The sequence below is a fragment of the Geospiza fortis genome, unplaced genomic scaffold (assembly GCF_000277835.1).
Source record: "Geospiza fortis unplaced genomic scaffold, GeoFor_1.0 scaffold636, whole genome shotgun sequence".
NCBI lineage: Eukaryota > Metazoa > Chordata > Aves > Passeriformes > Thraupidae > Geospiza > Geospiza fortis.
Genome location: NW_005054435.1, coordinates 481,324 through 503,618, shown reverse-complemented (window position 1 = coordinate 503,618; position 22,295 = coordinate 481,324). Strand labels below are relative to the sequence as shown.

Genomic DNA, 22,295 nt, shown 5'->3' with positions numbered 1-22,295 from the left:
TGTTGTAGAAGAACTGAATTCAGTGTTTTCCCTCCCTTCAGACCAACATTTTTAACTGAACAAGGAGAAAACTGGCAGAGAGTCTATCAGTTTTCTGTCTTGAAATTCCAAACCATTGAGAACAACAAAGCCTGTTCCTGAGTTTTCACTCAGAGGAGGGACATGGATAAATAGCTCAATTGCATTTGGAGATGAATGTATGAGTTGGCCTTCAGGTCTTTTCAACTTGCTTGCAGTGATATGAAATTATTATACAAAAAACCCATTGAATTGTCTTATAATTTAAAAAGCAGCTGCAGAACTGTTTGAGAAACACAGGCAAAGGCTGTTTTACTTCTTTCTCATTGTGAGGTTTAGTATGAGTGCTGAACAAGAGGAATGGACGCTCACAACCTACCAGGGCAGCCTGCTGTGGTCTGACCTCACTCTGCTGGGCAGTGTCCTCTTCATAACCTTGGAAAGGGCTCAGCAATTTCAACTGAGATGGGATTTAATCACCTTAATTGCCTGTGATGGCTAGGGGCACTGGGAGCTGGATGGAAGGAAAGGATTCTGTTGGTGCCCATGCTGACACACAGCAGAACCCATCAGTTACCTTATGGGTGTGACAGCAGCTGCTGGGCCAGCCCATGGCTCCAGCTCCACACTGACCACTGCCGGTATCCACTCATTCCCATGGACAGCAGATGGCTTTGGGCACTGGGAGGAGACTTAGGGGGCACAAATTAGCAGGAAAACAAGTTCTACTGATTTTGCTCCTCATGGAGTAAACTTTTATTGTTGGAGTGGCAGAGCAGCCCCACAGATCACTTTTTGTGAGGGTGAGATCCCTCTCATCTGGTTTTCAAATCAGGTATTAGTTTGTCATGTGCACCTGTTTTAGTTCTTTTCTGTCCTGTAGAAGGCTTGTTATAGATACAGTCAGGGGTTTCTTTCATTTTGAACACGTTTACTAAATATATGTATATATAAAATTAGTGGAGCAAAGACATAACCAGTACTTGTGTATCACTTGTGGCCATCAAAGCATAACCAGACCTGCCTTTTACAGGCTATGTATATTTTAATGTCCTTAAAAATTGTCTTTACTTGATTTTGAAGATGTTCAAAGGTTGAAATACTGAGTAACTCTTTTGAAAACATTATTCCAAGACACACAGCTGGCAAAGATAATACAGTAGTTTCATAACCTGGGATATGTCTCTGCAGAGTGGATATAATTTAAAAAAATAATAGATAGTTCACAATGCTTGGGTGTTATGGACAGATGAGTGAATGTAGAACCAACCTGCAGCCAGTAAACTCCATCTTTCATGATGTTAGATAAGCTTGTTTGAAGTTTAATAGCTACTTTTAATTGTTGTTCATTAACGTTAGAATTTTGGCCACTGAATAACAGGTGGAGGCTACTGTGACTAATGTTTTGGTGAGCTAGAGCAGGGTGTAGTGTACTGATGTGGGAATAAGGTACTGGAAGACACAGCAGCCTCGGCTGATGACTGAACTGCAGCTTTTAGCCCGGCTGGGTTTTTTGTTTATTTGTCAAGGAGAAGGGGGAATACTGAAGAAATTATGCATTATTACAACAGTGAACAGTTGGCTGCACTTCATATCAAGAGACAAAGAAAGTCATGCCTAATGACTAAAACAGACAGCAGGTTGCAAATTTGGACTTCATGATGCATTCCAGCCAGGAACATGAAAGACAGGAAATATCTTACATGTGCTGCCTTTGGGAAACAAGAGAAGATATGGAGGTCAAGCAGTGCTCTGCTACATTTGCTGATAAATCTTTTTCTAATAGTGGGCTTTTTCTTTTCTTTTCTTTTCCCCCCTGAGCAGAGGGGAGATGAAGCAGCCTTGCTGCCAGCTGCTCAGCGTTGGTCACTGCCTGCGAGAAGGATGGGCCCATCAACACGGCTGAGCGTGGCTGTTCATCACCCAGCACGTGCAAAGGTGGGCTTGGCAGTGACCTTGAGCACTGCACCAGCAGCACTTGGCCAAGCCACCAATAATGTCCGTCCCTTATCTCCAGGTATGATCCAACAGGCTGCTGCAGGCAGGGATGGCTCTGGAGCAGTTTGTCCTTGATGGCGTTTGAGAGCGTGCCTAAATTCAATTTAGTGAGATCTCTGCAATGTTTGAGACTGCTGGTGTTGTTAGGGCTGACACAGCCCCCTGTCTGTGTTCCTTTGCACTCTTGGAAAAATAAGATGGCAGACTTCAGGGGGTCTTGTTATTTCTGTTAGCAAATCTGGGCAAGTCACTAGAAAAATGGTGTGGTAATGAAAACAGTAAAATTATGGGGGTTTTCTTCATAAATCCTGAAAAGCTGTGAAAAATGGCAACTTCACAGTTCCTATCCAAACACATCATAATAGAGCAAATGACATTATGTGGTTTCTGATATGTTGGCTGTAACTGTTCCTGCTAGAATGACAAGTTAACACTGGCTGCTTTTAGGTTACTGAGGAGCAGGATCCTGGTTCCAAACAGTTGCCATTTTAAAAAGGAAAGAATAGAAGTGAAGGAATAAGTTTCATGTCATCAATGGATTTCTGTTTCTCATCTCTTTCATTAATTTATTGTGGTGAGAATGATGAAGACTTTGTATGTAATCGTAGTATAAAACTAGCCATTCTCTGTGAGGAAAAATACAGGCAGAAGTTCAGTCCTGTTTCAGCAGAAACCAATAACCAAATTTAGAATAACTCCAGCATTACAGGTTAAGGGATGCAATCCCTGGGTTAGAGTGCAATAAAAATCTACTGGAAGCCCAGAGAATCAGCCAAGAAACACTTTCAGGAGTCTGGATTTCCTGTGCACAGTGAATTCTCAGAAGGTCTTGTGGCCCAGCAAGGTAGAAATTAAGCTGTTGGTTTCCAGCTGCAAGTTATCGCTGTGGGGAATGACATGGATCAACAAATGCTTGTGCACGTCCATATTTCTGGACTTTAAAGAGCTAGTGACAAGGTAATTGTTTGATAGATGCAGTATGTTATGGGACTGCTATCCAAATAACACCAACGTCAATGTTTAACCATATTGTCAGCATATGAGTGATCCTTCCTCAAATTGTGTCTGAGAGCAACAAAACCACATTTTCTCAGAAAAAAAGTTGCATTTGCATGTTCAGTGGAGAAAAATCTCTGTTGGTGATAACACATTGCGGTCAAGTTGCTCAAAATGGCTGAGTAACTTCTGCCAGATAAATGTATACCGAATTTATTCTGTGGAAACCAAGCATGAGCTTGGCTGGCAGAGCACAGCCCTACTCAGACATGATTATTCTCCAAAGGAACTCCAGGAACCACACTTGAAATTCCAGCTCAATTGGAATTCAAGCTTGCATTCCTCTGAGCGGCACCACGAGTTTACTGAGTTAGTGAATAGGATTGGTTGCTTTCATTTGAGCCTTCCTGAAAGCAAATTAGATAAAAAAACCCATATCAAGCATTGAAAATGTCCATTTATATATTATTATAGTTTGGTCTGCTTGCATTTTTCTCCCTAATCATATTGTCATAAACATTTTCCACTGAAAATATTAAGTGAACAACCCTTTTATTTTTCCAGGCCAATGAATTTTTAGGAAGATGAACTGAATAACATTTACATAAATCAGAAAGTGTTGATGGTTGTGTTTCCATGTGTTGGGACCATCTATGAAGGAAGCTATAAGGCAGCTTTCATGCATGAGGTAAGAAAATGGTCAATAACAGATCTTAAAGCATTTTAGGAGACTTTGACCTTAGCAGTGTATGTCATGTTAAACCAATAAATTAGAAGTGACTCAGCTTCTATTATTAACAAATCTAAGTAGGCTTGAAATTTCTGTGAAGTGCCCTTAGAATAAATTTAACCTCTCCTTTTTCAGCTATGGGTGCATGTAAAATATTGCATATTATACTTTGTTTAGTGTCACTAGTTCCACACCATCCAGAAAGTGCATTTGGCTTGTCCTGGGGCAAAAAATGAGCCTAAATTGTACTTGACACTTTTCCTGTTACAGGGTCTTGTATGCACACTTTTCTCTTAGGAAATGGTTCAATCTTATTTGTCTGTCTTTCCATTATTGCCATTTTTCTGCTTTTAACATGTTTTTTATTAGCATGCCTGAAGTCATGCTGAAATGCAGTATGTCCTGTGTTCTTGACTCTAGGTATTGCTCCTTGAAGATGCCAGATTTGCTGAAAAACAATACTATTTAAAAAGTAAACAGTTTCCTTTTCTCCCAGACTAACATGAAAAACAGTCTCTCAAAACAAATCGATTCAAAGTTCTCCAAGGAACGTGGTTAAAAATAAATGAGAAGACATTTGTCTTTGTAATGGATAGTGTATTTTTAGGTAGTATAAATTTTATAGCAGTCATAAAGTTTTATGAATTTTAACAAATGTCCTTCTCAGAATAACCTGGATCTTACTGTCAGTGTGTTATCTGGGAGAAGGTCATGAGATCTGTTCCTAAAAGCGAGGAATTTGCAAGTGGGAGGTTACATAGGCTTGGGAAGAGAGTTAAAAATCCATCTCTACTTGCTAGTCTAGTGAGCTGCAGGAAAAAACGTCCCTGGAATTGCTGTGTGTCCATGTCCTACGTGCTGGCTGGCACCCAGCCCACAGGTGTGCCTGCACTGTGCTCAAAATCCCCCAGTCACCTTGAGGTGCCTTGCTGAATTTAATTCCAGCTACAGCCAGGGATACAAACCAGATTATAATTACTGCTTCAAACCCCATTACACTTATGGATCCAGCTTGCAGTAGGATCCTGTGCAATGACACAAGGTCTGCTCTAGCAGAAACTGGGAAGCAATGAGTTTTACCATTTTTTTTTCCTGTTCACTTTAAACTGTTGACATGGTGCTAAATTCAGTACGCTGAAGGTGTTTCCATGTGTCACTTCTAATAGGATACAGGTGTCAGACAATTTGAGATTATTTCAAACCTAATTTTCTTAGAGTGAAGATACAAACAGTTACACCAGAAGCAGATGTTGGGCCTTTCTCACCCTTCCAAAATGTGGTTTGGCATCCATCCAGACTGAGTCTATGGGGAAAAAGAGAAAATTATATTTAATTTTGGCTTGCTTGGTTTCCTCCTTTCAAAATCTACATGAGTGTGTAAGAAAAAAACAAACCCATCCCTTTTCCCTCTGCTTTACACAGGGACTGAGTATCTTGTTGCAAACAGATGGAGTACAGGCAGGTTGGGATGTGAACGCTTTTCCATCTCCACTATCACTTTGTGGCCCAAAATTGGACATAAAATGCTGTCTTCTCCTTTTTGCCCTCTTACCCACGTCTCTGCCATTTGCTTTTTAGGGCACTGATGCTGAACTAACAGCCAGGAAGCAGAGGGGTGGCAAGGACTGTGCCTAAACCACTGACTCAGGGTCCTGCTCCTGGCCCACCTCCATTGGCCAGCCTGGGGCTGGTCACTGGGACTCAGGAGAGGAGCCCTGAAAGAATCTTCTGTCCCTCTGCCTTCCAGATGCTTCCATTTTCCATAGCTTGAAGTAAAGTCTCAGCTGTACACATGGATACAGGATACACATGGATACATCACTTGCTGGCACTGGCCTGTCCTGAGGACAGCAGGGATTCTCCATCAGGAGCTTCAGTGAGTTTAGTTACACTTCATCAGAACTCATGTGGGTGTCAGAAAAATGGAGCTCATAGCTTTGATATTACAGCCTTGTAGCCTTGTAGAAAGAATGCCCTACTCCAAGGTTTGCTGTGTGAATTTTGGGTTCTGCTGCTCAAATACCTCTTTCTGCAAATGCTTTTAGTGAATGAATCTTGTGACAGTAAATGCCACGTGTGCTGCAACAGTATTAAAGCCAAATTACCAAAAATGCTTCACTTGAACAGGGGATTTTAATCAGTGCTTGTTGGTCACTCAGATGCTGCTGAACAAGAAATTCCTTAAGAGGTAAGAGCCACACGTGTACACTGGGAAGTGAAGGAAATTTATGTCCTGCAGCCCTAGGTGCCAGAGGAAGAAGGGCACAAATTGCTTCCACACATGGAGAGGACTCCACGGATGGACAGAGCCAGGGGGAGAAATGAGCAGGTGGTGGACAGGAGGCATGAAAGCCCCAGCTCACGTGCATGGGGCCAGTCCAGATTGCACCAGGAAGGTTCCAGAGGCTGCTCCCTGCCAAGGCCGCCGGCAGAGGTGGGGGAATGGGATCAATAGGAGGCATCAAGTGTTGGCTTGGCAATCAAAGGCAAGACTGTGGAAATGCCACTCTGCAAATGGGGTTTCACTGCGCTGCCAGGAAGTTCTCTAGAGGCTTTGGAAGACCAACCCGGTAACAGGAAATTAATCAGGAGCGTTTTTGAGCGGCTCCTTGGCTGGTGAGTGCTGCTGGGGCTATTTATACCTCTGAACTGCAGCAATTTACCCTGCTAAGGGGCTGCTCAGATGTCACACATTAGCCACTGCCAGAACAAGTGACCTTTCTGCACAGTGTGTTAAGAGCAAAGAGATGAAAATTCCCATTTTCCAAGCATGGTCCCAAAAAACCTCTGTGCTCTTGTTAAACCAGCTGCATTGAAGAGGAGTGATTAGAACAGTTTTGTTTTTTTTTTAGCCTGCACCTGTCTCTTATTCCACAGCTGAGGACACACTGAAATCTACTTCCCTCTAGACCTGATCTGGTAAGAGCTTCAGGTGGTAATCAAATCCATCATTATCTACATCTATTTCTACTTAAACACTTGAGGGGAAAAGCCACCTGAAGGCCAGCAGTCACTGGAACTTGCAAGTAATGATTCACACACAGGGGGGAAAAAAGCTTCCCCATTTCTCCATCCCCTCAGATGGGTGAGGTTTTTCTTGGTTTTCATTCTTATGGAAGTCAAGGCCTTGCAGAGGAGACAGGATCATTTTGAGCAGCCTTATGTGTCAGTCTCTTGAGAAGGTGACAGCTTCACTCCCAGCTAGGAAGAGAGGTTCCCTGACTGTTCTATCAAGAAATACACAGGAAAGAACTGTGTCAGATTACTGCAGAAAAGACATAAGTGTGATATTTTTTCTGAGAAATTTAAGATATTTTTAGGGAGAAACCTTGATTCAGCATCGTCCCTGGAGAACTGGGACCAGTCATTTTCTCTCCTGGCATATCCCTTTATTGTAAATATGTTTAAAGTGCACAGAGTGCTATGAGGGATTCCACTTATTCCATGGAAATGAGCGGTAGCATTTTTAGTTAGTGGGTTTCATTTGAAGTATCTTCCCTCTTTCATAGGAAAAACTTTTTTATTCTCTGTTATTTTGCTCAGGTAATTCTTCACACATTGATCTCACCTGCCTTCAGAGCTGAAATTTCTCCCTATTCCCTCAGTTGCTCTTCCCCTGTGAGCATGCACACTGAATCAGACACAGCAGTCTGATTTCTGGCACAGTGATACAGACCTAATGGCTTCAAAATTGTCACTATTGCCATTTTTTAAGTTCAAAACCATTGAATTATTCTTTAATATTCCTTTAAAATATTATGGGTGCTTGGAAATTACTGGCACTGTACAAGCAAATTATTCTTTGTACAGTCAGACATCCCAAATAATCTGTATTTCTGGGGAAGCAAAAAAGTCAAAGTAGAACTTGAATTGTTTTGTGTCAAATTGCTGTATGGGACTGAAGCAAGACAGCACGATGCTCACTGAAAATAACTAACCAAAAACATGCATAGCACTAAAACATGTCAAAACAAGGGAATAATAATTCATTATTGTCATACAAAATGCTTTTTCACCTTGATGCAAAGTGTCACACCATGTTTTATCACGTGGCAATTAGATGTGATGTTGTAAAAAAGATGAATTTTCAAGGGGAATTATAGCTATTTCTTTTGTAGATTAATTGTACTTTTGTCACTGCCTGAAACAAGAACAAAATTAGATTTTTTAAGGCAAATGCATTTAAGGTCAACAATGTCCCCCAGAATATCTTGCTACAGAATTACAACCAAATTAAACAAGAAATCTAGGAAACTGTCTTAGGTAATTTTTAGAAATTTTAGAAAGATGCCAAATTTAATGAGGATTTTTCTGCTTCCTAAAAATCGTTATTGATGTATTTATCTTCTATCCAAGTAAAATAGATTGTAAGATTTTTTTTTTTTATTTCAAGGCTGTACTAGAATTTTGCATAGTTAGATTTTGATTACATGATAGAAAATGACCACTTTTGGCATTCTAATCAGCTAGTGAGCAAATTCACTAAAAACTAGGGCTATGAACCAGAAAATGTTATTCATTAATTTTGTTTATGGTGATTTAATTTTAATTATAATACTTTAAAGCTATTTAAATCTACATTTCCATCACGTGTAAGTTAATGTAGCATATTTTGCAGAAATAATCAAGGCCTGGTAATACAGATCACTACAGAGCCTGTAATTAAATCTTTGATGAGTGTTTCAAAGTGATTTTTAAATGTGGCTTATAATGTGCTTTACAAAAGCTTTGCTTCTGTCATTGTGACTTCCCAAATGTTCCTCTGGCATTGTCCAAGTTTAATTTCCATTCAAATTCAAAATGGAAGTGTTTGGAATGGAGTAATTGCCTTGTAAATAAGTGTTGTCTGTAGGTAAGGAAAACAATTAATTTTCACAGCAGCTTTCCCGTGGAAGTGTAAATAAGGATCCATCTTCCTGATGTCAGCGAGCCCCCAGCCCACCTGCCCCTCTGACAGCAGAAAAATGAGGTGGGAAGTTGTGTTCTTTGTGTTCTGTTGGGTTTTTTTCCTGGAATAATTTCCTTGTAATTGAATTCCATGTTCAAGACAGGCTTTCAGTGCCTCATGTTACAAGATGGGCGCTCCAGGTTTGCAGTGATAAGCAGGCTGCCTGCAGGCAATTAGGGACCTCAGGGTTTGCAGAGTCTAGTCACTAAAATATGTTCCAGCTCGAGTCATTGTTTAACAATCCAAGTCTCTTCCAGCTGTGAAACACTCCCATCATCAAGTGGGTCTCTGGGACTCCCTCAGGAACGGCAGGCTCTAGATATCCAGCTGCTAGGAACAAAAATAAATCTCTTTGAAGACTTATTTGCCATCACATTGTGTGAGGACTTAGAAAGGCTGAAACATTTTAATCATTAATCTCCATTCATCAAATCTTGTCATTCTTAACAAAACTCCAAAATAGTTTCAGCTGTGAGCTGGATGTTGATGACACCAGACTCTGTCCATAGGTATCAATTTTGTGGTTAAGATGTGCCACACACAAGAAGTGCCTGTTGCACTCAAACAGCTCCTGCCCATGCAGAGACACCAGGGAGCTTTTCAGAACTCTTTATTATTTATGCTCTTGGCTGTCATGCAGGGAGAGCAGCAGAACTTGAATAGCTATTGATCATCAGCCTCTATTGGGCAGTATTGGAATCTCTTTCACTGATGGTCAGTCAGCCTGTGCTGCTGACAGATGGTGCTGGTTGTCTCTGCTGTGCTGGGACACCAGCAGCAGCAATTAGAAGTGGTCACCTCACAGAAATATTCGCTGCACAAGTTGGGTTGAAAAGATATCTTAATTCCTCTCAAACTCAGCAAACCCTGCTAGTCTTGACTTCACCAGGATGCAAAGAAATCCCATTTTTCCTCCCTTCTGAGCTGCATGTTTTAAAGTAGGGACTGTTTCTCTTTTTCTCCCCCCCACCCCCAGCTTTTTAAATTTTATTGCTGACCTAAAAAGAAAGGAAATTAAAAAATAAATCTAGGGAAAATCCATGTGTAGTTAAAACATTCTTAACCTCTTCCTTGCTAGTACTTAAAAACATTAGATAAATTAATAGCAAACTTGCTCATGACTTAAAGGTGAGCTCTTAACAACTTAAAAGCTTTTAAGCTGACAAGTATTTCTAGTATATTTCATTAGGCTGGTTTTCCTTATCATGTTCCTTCTTTTTTTATAAGCCATGTTTTGCTTCTCCCTTGTGGAGCAATCCAGAGAGCATCAATGTGACATTGGGCTGGGCTGTGCAGTCAGCAGAAGGAAAGGTTGCTGCATGTGGGAAAACACACCCTGTCTCCAGATGCACAAATATCCACAAATACCCAAAGTGAGCACTTCAAAGCACAGCAGCTCCTTGCTGGCCAAGCACATGAATATTGCAGGAACACCCTTGGTGTTCCCTGCTCTTCTAGGAGACAAACTCCCCCAGGCTTCAGGAAAACTTTGCTTCAGCACTTCTCTGTTAGAGACACAAAAAGTCCTCAAATTATTTAGGGAGAAGAACCTTATCCCACTTCAGAGACAAGACAGCTTTTGGAGGTACAGAGGTTAGATTGTCTTCCCAAATCAATACAGCATGGGAAGGAGGAATAAAACATCCTAGCCCAAAAGTTATTTTGGAGGGGTTGTAGTTCTTTTGAAGCACAAGCCAAAGCCCCTTGCAGGCTCCTGTGGAAATGTTCACATTAACATCAGTTTTTAATTTTTCTGAGGTTTGGATCTATTTGATGAAGGGGAGAGAATAATGTTGAAATTGCTGAAAAATGGTAAAAATATTTTGACCTGCTCCTGAATTTTAATATTTTTTTTTAAGCTGTGTGGTTTTGACTATAGTTTTATTTGTGCCCAATGCTGCAAGAAGGGAGAGCCCAGGCAGTGCTTATGCAGAGTGAGGAGGAGACTGCTGCAGTAGCCCTGCTGACCTCACCTTCTTTCTCAGTACAATTTCTCATCAAATTTCCCATAGCTTCTGATATTTTTGTTTAATTATTCCCTCCCAGAGAAGATTTTTCCTCTTATCCTTAGTTCCAAGGGCTTTCTGTCTGATTTATCTTCTATTTTCAGGACTCAATGAAGCAGAAAAACAATGTTAGTCTTTGGTGGCCAGGGAAAAGGAGGAAAGCTCGTGGTGGTCTCCAGATGATCTGGCCCTGACTGAAGCAATCTCCTTCCACAAGGAGGGAGCAAAGGGCTGGCAAGTGCAGGTAAAGCTGCCTGCACTCCATGTGCTAAGAAATCACCCACACAAACACGTTCCAGCTTTGGCAGTGCTCAAGTAATGGCTATTACTGCTCCAGGGAGGAAATAATTAAAGCCATTTCTTGACTCTGACAGTTTGATACTGGTGGTTTTCAATAGCAAATTACCAACATCTGTACAGCAAAATTCAGCTACTGCAGCAATTATTCAGCAGGGCTAACCACAGAGGTGCTAGGAATTTTTCATTTTCTAGATGTCCCCTTGTTAGGTGTGACCTGCAATTGAGACCCAAGCTCCACACCATGGCAGACTTAGAAATGTAAACGAAACCATCTGGAAAGCTGAATATTCTGTGAAAACCCCAGTGGCAAATGCATCAAAGCCAGAAAATGAAAGACTGGAAAGACATCTGAATGGCTTTCTTAATTATGTGACAATTTCAAGTTTCCAAAGCAATTCAGAAGTAAAATTTATACAAATCATTCGATTCCACACAAATTAGGGCTTTTCATTCCCACATACTGTTACAACTGTTTTGCATAGTAAACACAGTGAGTGTGACTGTACAAGCTGCAAACTCACATCTACAACCTGTAGCAAGCAGCACAGCACTGCAGATTTTCATTGCTGCTGAAAGAAAGGGGTAGCAAAAGAACTAAATAAGCTCTATACATCCCTAAGTCAAATATTTCTTTTTAAACATTAGATAGAAAAAGTAATACAAATACAATCAGAGGCTGTGAGATTAAATGTGTTTCTAGGAGAGACCTGATTTGGGATTGCTAATAAAAATGCCTTATTTCACTGCTTATGTTGTAAATACTTGTTTGTCAGGGTTTTATGTTATAATCCACCTTGGTCATGGGTTTTACTGATGTATAAAACTTGAGTTTAGTTTGTAAATTGGCACTTTGTCTTCAGCTCTGTTTCACTGTTATGAAGCTGCAGGACCCCATCAAGGTGTGGTATAATTTGCTGTAGAAATGTGCAGTAATTTTAAAGTAGAGCTTCAGACTTGAGCAGTCTTTGGGGTGGCCTGGTGGGGAATAAAAATAGATGGTGCACCTATCAGGTGATAACTGAGAGGCTTTAAAATAGATTATAGTCTTCATGGCCCATGTCAGCTAGTTAGACTGTGCCAAAAAAATCACCTATAGAGATGGGACAATTAAACCCTTGCTTCCCTTTAGAGAAGAGAGAAACTTGCTTGAAGTGCTAGGAAATCAGAGCAGGTTCCTCAGAGTTAGATCAATTTAATTTAGATATTGTTATGCAAGTGTCAGTAATAATCCTTTTCATTGATTGCTACACAGTTATATTTTGGATAAGGAAGATTTTATTGTAATGATATTTTATCATAACTATCATACAGCAATTTCCAGACCTCATTGCATGCTGTGTGTTGTGCAGGTTATGGTCAGATTTAATCAGTATCTATCAGCTTCAAATCCAAACTTCAGGAAATGCAGGTCATGACATTTTTTGTGGCAGTACAAAATTCAAGTTCTGTGCAGAGGAATTAAATACAAAGTAAATAGGCTGGGAAGTACTTGTAGAGCTTTGAAAAGGAAGGGATTCTGCTCTGTATTCAGTCAGATGCACATTATGGAGGAGAAAATAGCTCAAAGAGTGTTTTCTTTTCACTCTTAATCTTCATTTGACATGAATGTGGACAGGCCAAGCCAGGGTATTATACTCACATCAGCAATGCCTTCAGACACTGTGATGACTTAGTGCAGTGAGACCCACATGAATCAATATTGATTGGCCACTTACTTTAAGGCTACTTAATTAAACCTAACAGGATGGCACAGCTTCCAGGCAGACCCACAGCTCTGTGATTGATGAGTGTGCTGGGGAGAAAGTGGGAAGGACACAGTGCAACAGTTCTCGTTACTCTGCAATTGAGATCTTTTTGTGTAAGGTGAAATTAAAGGGTTTAAAAAGAGGAACTGAATGACTGCAATAAATAAACTAAAAGGGCTGTTTTGTCATTATCTAGGCTGTTGGAGAGGACTTCTGGCTTTTTTCCAGGTACCTGACTGTCTTACTGCATACTGGTGTCATCCAGGGCATCCAACATGAAGATCTCTAGTGTTAATGATAAAGAAAATTACTTCCCTGTGACTGAGGTTGGAGTGACCACAAGTGGCATCACTGTTCTGTCAGGTTGGTCTTTTATATTTCTACTAAATGTATTTAGTGCCACAAATAATTCAAATTATAGTGTTTGTTTACAGTATCTACATCTGGGGGAATCCACTGAGATAATCTGAAATATGGGTATTTTTCTAGAAATCTCCATCTCTTGATGCTTGGGGAGCAGTCATTTATTTTTTTTACCAAGCTGATTTAGGCAACAAGTTGTTCTTTATGTGACAGCCTCATGTATTGTGTGTGTTTGTTTGACCAGAGATGCAGAGAATACAACTCCTTGTGTCACTGACAAAACCCTGGGGCTTTGCACCTCCAGATATTTCTGTTCCTCACTGGCCGGTGAGGAGGAGAAGTAAGAGAAGTCTCCCAGATTGAAATGCCATAAGGAATTGTTTCTCATCTGCTCGTATTTACACAAAAATAAATAGAGGGAATGATGCCTTTAAAAGTTCAAGCCTTTGAATTGTGCTTAGCAGGCATAAGTCAAGAAGTCACTTGCAACACAACTGGGTTTGTTTTTTATCAGCACTTTCAATATCCTGAATCTCTGCTTGCTCTTGCAAACAGTTTGGTGAGGGAGCAGCTGAGATGCCAGAGGACAATGTATTGCTCTCTGAGGGGAAAGGCTTGGAAATTGTTAAGATAAAGGCAAGAATTGCTTAAAGAAGTGTGATTTAGGCAGTGAAATGAGTTTTTTAATATTTCTCCCACAGCAAGAAACAAGCCTTAGAAATTTTCTTTTTTACATTTGATGCTAGAAGAAACCAAACTTTGTCTCCTTACTCTACTAAATGATAGTTTGTGTTTTCTGAGCATTCTAAATAAAGCCAGACAACTCCATTGTTTCTAGAGAACTTTACTGATAGACTCTTAATTGAAGTAATGCTCTTGGCTGAAATCATTCACTCTGTTTTAGTTCTTTACTTTTGTCCACGTGTATCAATTTCCAAAGACCGGGAGACATCAGTTCTCTGTATTCAAAAGATTGAATTTTTGAAGGTTTTGAACCTTAGAAGTTACAGAACTTGCTGCTTTGAAGTTTTGTCAGAAGTCTGAAAAATTACGCTTTGTTTCTTGAGTTATCTGTAAGAGACCATAGAGTTCTCCCAAGAAACATGTATTTGTAAGGATTTCCTGTGAATGAAAAGGATTTTATTGAAGGCAGAGTAGTCCTCACAAAGCTCCTTGAACCATTTGCTTTCTCATTCTTACTCTTCACTCATTTTCTTCATCATGTTTAGGGCATGAACGTTAAGATTCTTTGAAGGACGGTGTCTCTGACTTCTCAGGCAAGTTTTCTTTTGGAAACTTTTTCTTTTTGGAACTTGTCTTTTCCTGGGATTTCAGGAAAGACCATGGTACAGTTGAGCTTATGAGAAAAACCCTTCAAAGAGGAGTGCATGTTGCTCCCTGCCTCTCTGCATTAGTGCTGGAAGAGTGTCTGTGCTTTCCCAAACATTTACAGAGAGATTTAGCTGGGCAGGAGCCCCTGGACTTTTGTGTGGGTGAGAGAATTGCTGTCTGGTGATGTAGTGTTAACACAGACAGCACTAATAAACAGCAGGACTTGCTGGGATGTGTCCCTCTCCTATTAAAAAATACATAGATATGAAGTAATATTTCTCTCCACTGCCATCTAGTGAAGTTACATGCTCTGTAAAGGCTTTGAGACTCAGCTGAGCATTGTGGTAGTGAACTGTATCTTAGTGGCACAGAAAGTCCAGTTGCCTGCAGAGAGTCTGGTATTCATCCCTGGGGTAACAGCAAACACTGCAACATAAAGGAGGTGCAATCAATTTGATAATAGAATTTTGTCAATGGTTATGATGATAGAGACAGTGAGAGGATTTGTGCATGTTGTCAGCATTGCAGCACCTACATTTGAGCTGTAAAGAAAGCAAGCACCAAAACCTCTGCAGGCTGCTGGAATGGTGTAAAATCAGGCATTTTTGGTAGAAAGCACACAGGTTCCCTGGGGGTCCAATCTGCTGCCTCCAGTCTGTATCTTCAGGCCTGCAGAGTGGTGCCCACCAGAATCCTCAGTGGATTTTCAGCCTAGAACTTCAATGTCGCTTTTTGAAAAGAAAAGTTTGAGTTTTTCAGCAATGCCCAGGTTGTTTTGGACCATGCATGGAGGTGTTCTCTTAGAGCAGTGCTGGGATGGGCACCAAAGGGCTCGTGCTGTGAGCACACTGCACCTCTCCATTTCTGTTCAGCTCAGCAGCATTGATTTTGCTTAAAGATCCTTGGCTATTTTTGTGACACACAAGTAGGTCAGGCATCGCTTCCTGGTAGTGGAAATAGCTAAAATAGGACATACAGATCTGAAATCATTATTCTCTTCATGTATCATTTAGTGAGCAAAAGCTCTGTCCTAATACTCATGTGAAGTCATCTTAAAATCAGAAGCTGTTCCCAAATGTAAGAGACTGAAATAAAGTTGAGAAAAGACATAGTATTAGTGTGATTTAGAGGAAGAAAAAATCAAGAGCAGTGCAAAGCAGATCCCTTTGATGGCTGAAATGGGTATTTTCACTGCCACAGCTGAGCAGTGTCTCTGCACTCTGATTTGTGTGCCATCTCTCCACTTCAGTTTCACAGGCATGATGGAACAGCCCAAATTCCAGCTGATCTGCAAACCTGTGCACTTCCCTCTGTAGCTGTAGTAGCAGTGTGGTGGTTTGCTTGTCTGTCCTTCTACCAGACTTACACAGAATCTATTGGGCAACCTTTAAAGGCAAATTATGTGAGTATCCCTCAGCTCTAGCTGAATTATACATTACCTTTGAGCAGAAAGGAAAGAGGAGTTTATTGTTTTAAGTTGGGGTTGGCTGCTAAAGTTTGTGCTTCCAGGTGGGAACTGTACATGTACAGACTTGCTGTATTTTCTAAAGTTGTGTTAAGGAAGTAAAACAACCTGGGCATCTGGCAAATAAAAGACAAATGCAGGGTGGAGTAAGCTTATTATTATTTATTTTGTAGCTAAGCCTTTTTAAGCTCTCTCATTGAATTTTGTAATAAATTGTAAATTACAGAACAAAATTTCTTAACTTTGTTTGCTAAAATGTGTGAGAGATTCAGGAACCTTGGAAAAATCTGAAGCTTGTAATTCTGAATGAGTTTGCTCTATTCAGTAATTGGAGCCATGTTTAAAGAAAAGGAAAATCCTTTATTTTACTGAAGAAAGGATAAATAGGATTGAATTGTAGCCACTACCCCCCAACCAAGCTGAGTGACTGAGAAAGTTGTTGTTTTACCTATCTCTTGAGGCAATTAATAAATCTTAAATAATAAATAAATCTTCTAAATAATCTTAAATCACAGTCTGCCCAGTCTTATTTACAGAGAGCCAGGGCAGCCAGACAATGACCATGCTGCTAATTATAAGTAAGCAAACAGTTTGGTTCACTGGCCACTTCAGCACTGATCTTTTTCTTTTTTTTCATTTCCAGCCAATTTACATTTAAGCTTCTTTGTTCAAGGAATCCTCTTCCTAAGTTAGAAGCAATGACATTTGAACACTTAATTGCATAGTGTCATAATACTTACGCTTCATTTTTATTGCAAAAAAAACCCATTTCTAAGTAGAAAAATTCAACCAGTGCATTTTTCTTTACTTAGGTTTTCATTCCAAGGATTGCAAGGGGATGTTATGGAGAGAATATGATTCCTAAGCAGCCCTGTTATCAATAAACAGCTACGAAAGTACATTAGGAACTTAGAGATATTAAATGCATCAGGAAGAAGAAAAAAATTGAATTACTGCGGTCTTTTCAACCAGAATTTCAACTCCTGGTTTTGACATTGCCAGGTAAGGTTGTAGTATTTAAAAGTTCTCTTTTGTTCTTTCTGTGATTGTTTGTGTTGTACCTCGCAGACTCCAAGCTTTTTTATATTTCCCCAAAAACCATCAGAGCTTGTGAATATTCCAGTGGGATGTAAATTGCCTTGATGTCCCAGGGTCAAAAGCAGCATGGCAGATGCAATGGCACATCCCCTTTGGAAAAGCAAAAAGGAAGAAAAGCTGCAGGAGTGCCCAACCACTCAGAGCAAGTTGGTGATGGATTGGGAGCAATAGAGGAGGGATAATCCAGGGCAGTTTGTTGAGACACAGGAGGGTTGAAGATGGATGACATCCCTAGTTTTGCACAGTGCTCCTTCCACACATATTATTAAGTCCAGACTGGAAAGTGAAGGTAAAATACTGTGGGATGTGCTGAATGTGTCTTTGCACTGACTTCCAGTGCTGTCATCATGTCATTGCAGTATTGTTTTTAATTCCATCCTGTAAAAATGTTGTGTGGAAAAGATAAATCAAGTTCATCAGGTATATGGACATGCAGGACTGCTGCAGTTGGATTTGATAAAGCAATACCAAAGTTTCTCATTGTGCCAGCAAGTTGAAGACTGTCATATTTCCACTAGAGAAAAAAAAGGTTATAAAGAATGGGACATCAAGAGTAGTCTTTAAATAGTTTTCCAGTAAAAAATACATGGATTTAACTTCTAGTCCAGAGTAACAAGTAGTATCTGCAGAAATGGCTTGTTTTGTCAAACAAAGATATCAAAAGAGGTTTTTGTTGTTGAGTTGTAGATTTGATTTTTCTTAGAAGTCATCCTGGCTGTTATATCCTCTCTTCCTTCTTTCCAGTCAGGTAGTAATTGCATTCCACTTTCTACACAGCGTTTCCATTTCATGTCAAAATGGTGCACATCAAAATAAAAGCACAGGGAGAAGGGAGAGAGGTGTGAGTTACAAACACTGAAGGTGATGCTGTCACAGAAACAGGCCCAATATCCACCTCAGCCCTAACCTTATATCCTAAAACCACCAAGAGTTCATACTTGGGAAGAGTTCTAAGTATTTCAAAGCAATAGTGGTAAAAGGAAAGACCTCTAGGGAAACTTACTTACAGCCTGCCTGTCTTAGCCTCTCTTGGTGAACATTACTTAAAAGTCATAGCAATCACTTCCTAGTTACAGAGAAGAGCAGAACTCATCAGCTATTGTGCAAATTTATTTCCAGTTTGAATTTTTTTCCATTTGCTGAAAGAGTAGAATGATTAAGTAAAATCTTTTGAAAAAACAAATGAGTATTTTTTTTGCAAGGAGAAGGTATAGAGGTACTGCTAATAAGGGTGCATTGCTTTGATGTCAGGCCTCACGCTGCATAAACTTCATGAACCCGTCATTAGTCCTTGTCAACTCTTAGGCTCTTTCGGCTTGGGGCCAAACAATTGATATAGTGGAGAGCTTCCAGCTAAAATAACAGCCTCTGCATCTTTATCTTCCCATCCATCAGATTGTTGGTGGAAGATAGGGCTAATTTATCACTCTACCCACTTGGAAAAGTTTGATAAATGGCTTAATTAGATTTTTTTTTTAAGAAATCACATTTCTTGAGAACGAGAGGTTGGGAAAACAATGGCTAAGGATTGAATTAGAAAAGGAAAATATTTTTTCTTCAGTACAGATCAGAGGAAGCACAACCATTACACAATCAGGAGAAGTGGAAAGAATACAGTTGTTTGGAAGGATTTCCAAGGACAAAAAAAGCCAAACCATCCTAACACACAAATGATCTGTGGGCTATGCAGCTGCCCAAAGACCATGGCAGACCAATCTCTATAGAAACATTCACCTGAAGAGTGCCTTTTTAAATATGCTGCCCCCCAAATTACAAATTGTGCACCTCAAAGCACAAAGTTGCTTTTGTGTTTAGAGCTCTAGAAAAGATAGCCAGGCAGCCTTATAGCTAAATGAACATCTAAACAGAGAATGAACTAACTCTGTGTGATGCTTTTCCTGTCTTCCAGCAGGCTACGGACACCAAAGGGAACTGTGCTTTCCCGGAGGCTCCTGGGGTTAGTGCCTACACCACTCAAAGCCAGGACTTTGCTTCAAATCTCATCAGATCTCCCTTTTGGGATAAAAAGAGGGCTGCTCCAAGGCCATGGATCAAGGACTGAGCAAGTCCAGGTCTCAGTTTTGAATGTTCCTGCTCAAGATATGCTAAAGGTAAAAGGATATTTGCATCTTCTTCTTATCTTGAGGTAATTTTGTGACTTACGAGTCAAACAGCCTACATGGATTAAAATAATTGGTTTTGATGTTTTTCAAACTTGAAGCCAGAAAAAGGGAGATAGAAGCTGAGTAAAATTTTTCTCTTGACTGTTGCTTCCATCACTGTGTTTGGATAATTATCCTTCCACTTTGCATCATTATGGCATGTGTTCCTACATGTGGATGTGTTGGTTACAGCTGCCAATCTTAACATGTTAGAGATGTCTGGGCTTTGTATTTCTAAGCATCTCTTTATGTAACTATTTCATTTGGGTCACCAGGGGAATATATTTCTCCTTTCTCTGGTCTGACATAAATTAATAAAGCAAGAGACAAACTGCATCCTCCTTTTTTTGATAAACTGTCCAGAAATTGGATGTAATTCAGAAATAATTTTAAAAATCTTTAACCTCTGGGCAGAAATTTATAATAGTAAGGAAAAGAGAAACATTTTTCAATTAAAAAGATTTAGAATCCCTTTCTCTGCAGAACACTAATCTGCAATGACACTGAGGGGTAATACGCCTGGTGTTAGTGCTTCCCCAAGGAAATGTCTTATCTTTTGCACTAAATTAATTTTGTCTTTCTCACACATCCTAAAGCTGTCAGTTTGGGCAGTCTGTGTAAGGAAGCTCATGATTTAAAGTTTCTGAGAAAGAAGGCAAAACAAGTGTGTTTAAACAATGATGACCTCTTATGCCCCACTCTCCAGGACCCGTTCTGAAGAGGATAGCCATTAACATTAAATCATTCCCATTCCTGGGAAAGTCATAGGGGCAAGCTGTGGGAGCATTGTCTGTGTGGGTCAAGTCCTGGAGGTGTGATGTGCAAGAGCACTGCAGCAAAAGCCAGGATAAAGTGGGGATGGGTTGGGATAACACGGAGGTGTGGCAAGGGCACCACTGCAGAGTTCTGCTGTCCAACCTCCCAGCACAGTTCCAATCAGAAGTGGTCCCTCCTGACTCCTCGGTGGCCTCTCCAACACCAAATCATCTCAGTGCAAATGGCACGTGGGAAGGGTGCTGTTCCCCCATGCCAAGGTGACAGAAATGGGACCTTGGTGAGCCCGTGCCAGCTGGCATGGCCTGCCCGGTGGGATGGAGCAGGGGCTCCTGGAATGGTAGGGAGTGGTGGAGCTGCTCCATCCCACCGGGCAGGCCATGCCAGGAACACAGCTTCTTGGAAGTGTGGGCGCAGACACCTCACAAGCACCGGGACCTGGGCTTTGGTACCTTCCCTGCAGCAGTTTGTGAGTCCTGGTGAGTCTCCAGAAACCTTGTCTGGGCTGTCTTGGCTTGTTCTCCGTTGCTGCCTTCACCCAGGCAGGAGGGCTGCCCTGGCCTCCAGCTCAGCAGATGCTGTTTGCAGAGCCACTGCTGCAGAAGGTGCCCCCTGTGCTGTTCTGCATCACCCTGCTGCTGGCATCAGTTGCCAAGTGCCCTCTGTTGATGCTGGGAGATCCGAGCTCTAAGGCTGTGCTTGTCACTTTAATCTAACAGGGGAAAAAAGGACGTACCAAGGCATCTCATGCTTCCATAAGCTGTGCAGTGGTGATGGCTGGACCAGCTGCTCATGGACAGGATCTGCTCCCAAGACAGGAATTACCCAGATCCCTAATGAAGTGAAGAGAAATTGTATTTACAGCTTTAGATCTTCACTAGGAAATCTGATTTATCTAATTGTAGAATCTAAAAGCTCAGCAAAGTGGCTGCACATTGGGACATGAAAAGTGCATTTACAGGATTATTTTTTTGCACTGAAGAGAAATCAAGCATTTTCTCCTGTATAAAGAAATGTCTTGGACACGAGAAAGAAAAGGAATATGTTAATCCCTGTGTTACTGATTTGCCATTTTAAAGCGAATATATCCAATATGTTTTACTTTATTTTAAAAGTAAGAACTGTCAGAAATAAAACTCTCTTAAGTCTAGAGTAATTCTTTCTGATTTAGAGCCAGTTGTGGTTATTAATGTGTTAAATGAATTCAATATGTTTTGAATTGCTTTGCCACTTGGTTTACTTGGAAACTAAAACCATTTGTAACAAAACAGTTACACTGGTTCTAAGTCAGACTAGTGTTTAAGAGCGTGTAAAGCTAATGGTGCACTTCAGACCATCAAAAACCAATCTTCTGGACTAGATAAAGGACAATTATTAGAAACCAAACCTAAAACTCTTCAGGTACTTGGAAAACAAAAGTAATTCTCTCCACTTTCATCTTATGATTTGCAATTTTAAAAACCCCCAACTCAATTGAAAGGAAACTCAAGGGTTAGGATGAGATTTCTGCACACACTGAGCAGCCTGGAGAACTAGCAAGAGTGGACAGGAACTAACTTGAAGTTTTGCAGCAAGTCTGCTGTAAATCCAGACATAGATACAGTTTTCAGCCTGCATAAATGTGTGTGGTAGGTGATCTCACAAGGTGTTCCTTCATTTATGGATTAGATGGTTCCCAAGAATTGAGGGAGATGAACTTGGTTTCTTCAAGCTGTCAGGTATCCTTTTTTCCCCCCCAGTGGTTTACTACTCATAGAACAGGCTCAGATAGTTTTTTACAAGCACACTTTTAATACCTTTTGCAAAATGATTGTAAATCTGCCATCAGTTTGCTTGTTTATACATGTGGCTTTAGAAGAACCTGTTACATGTAATAAATAGAATGGAGATTAAGAAATAGCTCCTAACCTGTGCAGATCATGTGCAGGAATCATCTCTGGCAGTTTCTCCTAAGACATGAAATGAAGCATGCTTTCAGTACTTCACCTTACAGTAGACTGAGTTTTATTCCAACCAAAGTCTTGAGAGTTTTATTTAGAGCCTGAGCTGAAATCTGCACTCTTAAACTCTACATAAAATGCTCGGAAAAACTGAGTTTTCAATACAGGTTTTCAAAATGATGCCTTCATTTTTATCCAGTAGAAAAAACAGAAGTAAAAGGTCAGATTTATTGAAGTGTAAAAACCTGTACAAATGGATCCCAGGTAGAGTTCAGTCATGAGCAAGGGTTTCAGGATTTGGTCATAGGGATGGCCTGTGGATTGCTTAGCTGTGGACCAGGCTCACTTCTGGGAAGAGTAGGTGGAATCTACCCTGAAATGGAAAAATTGTCAACCCTCCACCCTCTCATAGCACAATGA

The 22,295-nt window shown here is 40.5% G+C and overlaps 1 long non-coding RNA gene across 1 annotated transcript; it reads left to right on the top strand.

Annotated features, from left to right (window-relative positions):
* Positions 1 to 8,678: 8,678 nt before the first annotated feature.
* On the top strand, positions 8,679 to 12,978 carry LOC115948570. The gene is made up of 3 exons (XR_004082380.1): positions 8,679 to 8,711; positions 10,801 to 10,940; positions 12,938 to 12,978. It is a non-coding gene; the product is annotated as an uncharacterized LOC115948570 (long non-coding RNA).
* The last annotated feature ends 9,317 nt before the right edge of the window (positions 12,979 to 22,295 follow it).